This window comes from Orbicella faveolata, unplaced genomic scaffold, assembly GCF_042242905.1.
Source record: "Orbicella faveolata isolate gen_17 unplaced genomic scaffold, um_ofav_v1 contig_46, whole genome shotgun sequence".
Lineage (NCBI taxonomy): Eukaryota > Metazoa > Cnidaria > Anthozoa > Scleractinia > Merulinidae > Orbicella > Orbicella faveolata.
In genome coordinates this window covers 33,413,567-33,419,993 of record NW_028301576.1, presented here as the reverse complement: position 1 = coordinate 33,419,993, position 6,427 = coordinate 33,413,567, and the positions used below count along the sequence as shown (strand labels likewise).

Sequence of the window (6,427 nt, the reverse complement as noted above, 5' to 3'; positions counted from 1 at the left end):
CACCAGATTTGCCCCGGAAACTAGCGGACACTAAAGCCATCACAACAACCAGCCTTGCAAAAGACCAAGGTCTTGATCAGATTCTGACAAAATTGGACGATGGTGGAGGGCTAGATGCAATAAGCTGTGGTGGCCTTGATGATTTATAACAAAGCCTCCATTCAGCCACTCCAGTAGCAAACCAGCCGCAGGCAGACACGACTAGAATGGATTTAAACCAGCATGTATACCTCGGGAAACCTACTACACCAGGTAAACTGGATGAGAAGCCCCTGCTTATTCCAGATCCTGCGAACCAGAAGAACAGGAGATAGGTGTAGGTGGCAAAGCTCAGGGGATTGTAAGAGCATTTAAGCAAAAAACACTGGCCCTTGAAAGCATCACCCTCTACCAATGGATGGGGGCAAGCCTAAAAATCCTCAATTCGCTTCTCTTGCACAACAACTTGGATACAAAATCAATCCAGGACTACCTTGCCTACGTCGTCAAGGTCTCCGAGCTGATTGAAGAACATACTTGGCAGTCCGTCATTCTATATGACAATGAGTATCAGAAACTCCGGCACTGCTATGGGTTTTGCTCCACACGCGATTCTTCATCTGCAGGGACAACGCTAACTCTTTTACTAAACTGAACTTTGCAGCGTGTGCTGTCTATGGTGGGTGGACATTCTTGCGGCAAATTATTGATGCACTTAACACGTTAACATGACCTTATCACAGGAAACAAATGATAAACTATGTGGATTGACCTTGTGGTGGACAGATTTCATGGAGATCTTCAATGGCAAAACCTTTGTCTCCACTGAGCCCACGTTAACTGCCAAATTTTCCACTGATGCCGTCTTGTTGGTGGTGTTGGCCATTACCAGCAAGATTGGTTCTATGTTAACTGGCAATGTGACTTTCTGCTTTTGCAAAGCTGTCATATTAATGAACTAGAACTATTTACTGTCCTGTTAGCCCTCAGGTGATGGGGCCCACAACTTTCATATAAATGGATCGTTATCTACCCCGACAATACAGTCAATCTTGGCTTAACAAAGGAACTAGTATATCAGAGAGGACAATGGTCTGGTTGAGAGAAATTTTCTGGATATCAGCAGTACACAACTTCAGAGTTACATCTCGCTACAGTCAGACAACAGATAACACCACTGCCGACGCGTCCAATTTTCCACCTATCCAATTTTCCACATTCTTACAGTAGTTTCCTGGCGACTTGAAATCTTAGTGATAGTCCTTATGGTTTGAATAATCTTATTATATTAATTCAATCACTGGATATATATGAAGCCATAATAATATTAAACTTATCAACATCTGAAGATATCACAAAATAAAGCATATTTTTCATATACATGTAAAAGTGAAAATATTTTAAAAACCCTTCAAAAAGCTCTTCCTTGCATTGAATTGATTGACATGATCATTATTATCTACTGTGTACAACCTCTTGTCTGGTGGGACGTGCCATACTTTTATGTATTTTCTGGCAAAGGAAGTTCAAAGTTCATCTTCTTCATCTTGCATCAAGAATGCATCCAGCATCAGTTTTCTTGTTTGTTTTTCCAACCATTTGTCCAAATCAACTTAATCAAGAGTTGCCAGAGGGTCTGCAGAAATATCTTGGAAAGAGTCATGCTTGTGATTGGGAATGTTGTCAAATGGTTTTAGATCCTGAAGGTCTTTCAGCACAATCCTCTCATCTAACTCAAATAATTTGTGGCTGTGTGATTAGGAAGGGTTTGTTTTACCCACCTAATAGTCAAAGTTTTGGACAGTGTCTTTCACCCCCAGAGGCTCTACTACACCGATCAATCGCCTTGTCTGTCTTGTTAGGACCCATTGCTTTTATGGACTTCTTAATGTCTTTGTTACAGTTTTCTTGTAACAAATCAATCTCAATGTTTTTCCTAACACCTGTCTAATTTGCTACAGAGGCCCACATGCAGTGGTGAGCTTCTGTTTCAGACAAGAAAATGTCATTTTGGATAACACTTATAAACATTTCAATGGCATAAGCATTAAATCCTGGCAATGACTTAAAATAGGGCAGTAATACTTTATGCAGAGTGGCAAGTGTCTCACCATTCCCCCCTCTTATAGTATCCTTGAAATCAAGGAGAATCAAAAAGTACTTAATGAGACATGAGGAGTAATTGTTAACAAAGTTTGTGTTGTCCGGGCATGATTGGTTATCCTCAGAAGCAGACAAGGACTCAACTTCATTCTCTTGGTCCTTTTCTTCCCGAGAAGGGCCAGGGAATGAGGCCGAGGGCAGAAGAAGAAACTCAGCAATAAATTCATCCAATACTTGCTTGTTGTTACCTGTCATTAAGATGTGAAATAATCAGGGCCTGTTGTTGGTTGGATCACCATCCATGTTTGGCATGTTGAAGAACTTGACCAGAGCCTCAATGGTACATTGTACCTTGGTAAAACACTTGCCTACACTCATGAACAACTGTTCAGAGTTCTCATAGTGTTCGACATCTTGAGTTACATTTGTGCGTTGCAGCTCTTCTCTAGAAAAATGCATGGTACCTATCTCTCTCCCTGAATTTTTGTAGAGCTTCTTGAAACCAGGTATAAAAACACAAACAAAATGTTGTTGAGCATGAATAAACCTAGGGAACCTAATCTTTGAAATTTTTGTTTTTGAGAAAAACATGAAAATTTATAAGCTTCATCTGTATTCTGATGTTCAATTTTAGCCCAGTGTATAACAAACTGAAAAATATTATTTTAACTGATCTTGATTACTATGACAGTTTGTTGGAAAGTGTATTTTTTGGAGAGTGTATCAAGTAGATAAAAAAATTACTGGTGCTATCCTGTGTTGACAATGAATGTACCTTAAGGAAGCTCCTTTTAGCATCCCAATCAACAATCCTAAAAGGGTAAAGATGATTGAGGCTATCACTGGCAGTGTGGCATCCTGCTTTTAAGTCAAACTTGTCAACTGGTCTCCAAAGCAAGGAATTTTAATGTTCACAAGAGGATCATCTGCGGTAGGGACTGGTAGAAGATGTGATGATGGCTGGTCTGGTCTGGATGGGGCTACAATGGGTGGACCTGGTGGAATATGATCTTCAGCAGGGTTACAAATACCAGCTTTGGCATAAATTTCATGGACCCAAGCCTCAAGCTGATTCAATACATCTACTAAGTCTGAATATTTCTTCTCTTTGATGAGTACTGGTAGAGGCACAACAACAGACTGGGTTCTCTTTTCAGCTGAGTACTGACATGCTGTATTGGCTAGGAGAACATCTTTTAGCAAATTGAAAGCAGGAAATGATTCGTGTAAAATTATTCTGAAGAAGATTTTATCACGTTCTCTCATGCATTGGATCTCTATGAAGTTGCAGTCATTAGGGTTTTTCCTAGGGCCATTGTCTGGTCTTTTGCTGGCAGAGATTTGATGAAACACCATGCCTGTGGCTACAGCATGCATATTTCTGTTTTGTGAGTCAGATTGCATGTCATGGACCTTGACATCCCAGTCAATATTGTCCAATATCAAGACAAATATTTTGCCCTCCTTTAACAGCTGCACTCCATGGTCCAAGAAGTGCTTCCCAATTTTTTCTTGGATTGTGTATTTCATTGACTTTGAGAGGCGCACACCATACTTGTGTAACCTGTCAACAAGCTGGAAAGAAATTCAAAGAAGCAAACTACAAGTCAGAAAGGATAACAGTTAGAAGGGATGGATCCAGAAATTCTATGCGAGATACTTCGTTTTCTACAGTGGCTTAGAAGGGTCATCGAAAGCATCTCTTTATTTTTTCTTACGACACTTAATAACTGTCCATCAACACTTATTAACTGACCATCAACACTTATAACTGTCGAAAAGGATAACTGTCGATTGCCACTTATAACTGTCGATCGCCACTTATAACTGTTGATCGACACATAGCTGTTGATCAACACTTATAACTGTCGATTGCTACTTATAACTGTCGATCGCTACTTATAACTGTCGTTCACCATGTGTAACTGTCGATCGCTACTCATAACTGTCGATGGACACTTAACTGTCGATCGACACTTATAACTGTCAATCGACACTTATAACTGCCGATCGACACTTATAACTGTCGATCGACACTTATAACTGTCGATCAATACTTATAACTGTTGATCGATACTCATTACATCTGTGAGCACTTAAAAGACCTACTGAGCATTTCTGCTGTGCACCTTGTGCTTCGGATGAGGTAAGCATTGTCGATAATTTCATCTTTCCTCTTGTTTGCAAGTTTATTAGTCATTTATTTGCTTTAGATTTTCTATCAATAGCTATGAATGTTAAAACTACATGAATTATCGCAAAAGGCCACAATTGAGTGGTTATTTAGCATCTGTATGGACGTGTCAAAACCATCAAGACCCCAACATTGTCCGGGGGTTTTAGGCTGTCTGCGAAGCAGGCTAGCTTAAATAAGCTCGTAATTCAGACATTGTTTTCTCTTCCAGGTATACGATGCTGTTTAATTTTGATTTCATTGAATTCGCTTACTGTTTCAAGATGGTTTATATCTCTGTAAAGCTGTTGGTTGTTTGCATTTTAACATGCGAAGTGCACTGTGTGAACGCTCCCTTTTTAGACCAAAGCGGAAGAATCATAGATCGTGATTCTCTGATAGAAAGATATTTTTGTACGGGGATCAATCATGTGGAAATCCTTGCCTTTCTTGTTATGTACCATGGAATCTGCCTTAGTATGAGTCAGTTAAAGCGGATTCTACGAGAACAAGGTCTTTACGGAGAAAACAGCAAAGATCCGTGAATCAAATAATCGATGCTGTCGAAAATGAACTACAGGGAAGCGGCCGCTTATTTGGATATCGCCTTATGCACTAGAAAATTTGTTGCTCCTATAGTCTCGTTGCTGATAGGGAAACAGTAAGAGTCACTTTACAACCGTTGGATCCCGAAGGAGTGGCAGGACGCTCACACAAGCGTTTGATACGACGCAAGTACCATGCTAATGGCCCAAACTTTATCTGGCACATTGATGGCTATGATAAACTTAAGCCCTTTGGGTTTTGTATCCACGGGACCATTGATGGCTACAGTCGTCGGATCATGTGGCTGGAAGTAGATCATTCCAATAACAACCCATGCATCATAGCAAAGTACTTCTTACAGACTGTTTGGTGCATGAGAGGAACTCTGCAAATCGTGAGGGGGCATTGTGGTACGGAGAACTGTCAGGTTGCAGCTATTCAGCGTTTTAGAGAGGGATACGATGACGTGTTTGCAGGGGACAAAAGTTTCATGTATGGGCGTTCGGTTGCTAATCAAAGAATCGAAGCCTGGTGGAGCATTTTGAGAAAGATGAATACAGACCTCTGGATTAATTACTTTAAGGATTTGAGAGAGACAGGATTATATGATGATGATATTGTGCATGTACACTGTCTCAAGTTCTGCTTCATGCCGTTGATAAGGGAGGAACTACATCATGTTACAGATTTGTGGAATTTACATAAGATACGTCCTCAGCCCTCAAACCGTGATTCCCCTAGTGGTAGACCAGATATCTTATAGTTTTTGCCAGAATTAAATGGCAAAGTCAGCTTCATTCATGATGTCACGCTAGATGACGTAGAACTTACAGAAGAAATGTGCTGTGCTCAAACTGCAGTGGACAGTTTGTTTGAAGTCTTTGAAGAACTGGCTGAGATGATAATGGCCGATGAAAACCTTCAGGCTCCAAGCAACCCCAATGAAGCTTTGGAATTGTACCTAAACCTTCTCAATCACATCGAGGATATTATATAAATCCTTAACAGTTAAAGTTGAAATTTAGAAAAAAGTATGCTTGCTTTTGGAATAGTATCCTCGTTGTTGTTGTTCGTTCATACTTCAGCAAGGTTGGTATATTCTTTATTCTGGGTTAAGAAGTGGAATGTCGTTATTCTATGATCAGTTTGGGTTTAGTTAATGTTTTTTAGATTTTGAGATGTTTCACTGTAGATTTGCGTGAACAATAAGGTTGTATTTTCCTGGCATGTTAGTAAACAATAAAACTGTGGTCAAGGTTATCCTTGCACTCGATTATCCTGGGTTATATATCCTTGTTTGTCTTAATCAGTCCAACAACAGCAACAGAAAGATAAGAAAAGAGAATCGGAGAGCTTTTAGAACCTTCTTCTGAATGCAAAGGCCTTTGCCTGATTCAATTCTTACTGATGTAAGTCATCTGACATTCAAGAACTGAAACGACAAAGCTACCTCCAACTCCTTTGATGTAGGTATGGATGGAACACGGCACTCCTTCCTTCCTTTGATTCCTTTACAACTCGATGTACTTTCAAACGACTATGTTTGCACACTAGCTATGAATGAACTTGAGCAATTGAATTAATGCAAGTCTTCCTTTTTCCGTTCCTCTTTTCAATTTGCCCCTC

The 6,427-nt window shown here is 40.0% G+C and overlaps 3 pseudogenes; 1 reads left to right on the top strand and 2 right to left on the bottom strand.

Moving 5' to 3' along the window:
- Positions 1-1,422: 1,422 nt before the first annotated feature.
- Positions 1,423-2,673, bottom strand: LOC149099878 (uncharacterized; annotated as a pseudogene).
- A 91-nt stretch (positions 2,674-2,764) lies between these two features.
- LOC149099877 (uncharacterized) lies at positions 2,765-3,612 on the bottom strand (annotated as a pseudogene).
- Positions 3,613-4,865: 1,253 nt separating this feature from the next.
- Positions 4,866-6,123, top strand: LOC149099876 (uncharacterized; annotated as a pseudogene).
- The last annotated feature ends 304 nt before the right edge of the window (positions 6,124-6,427 follow it).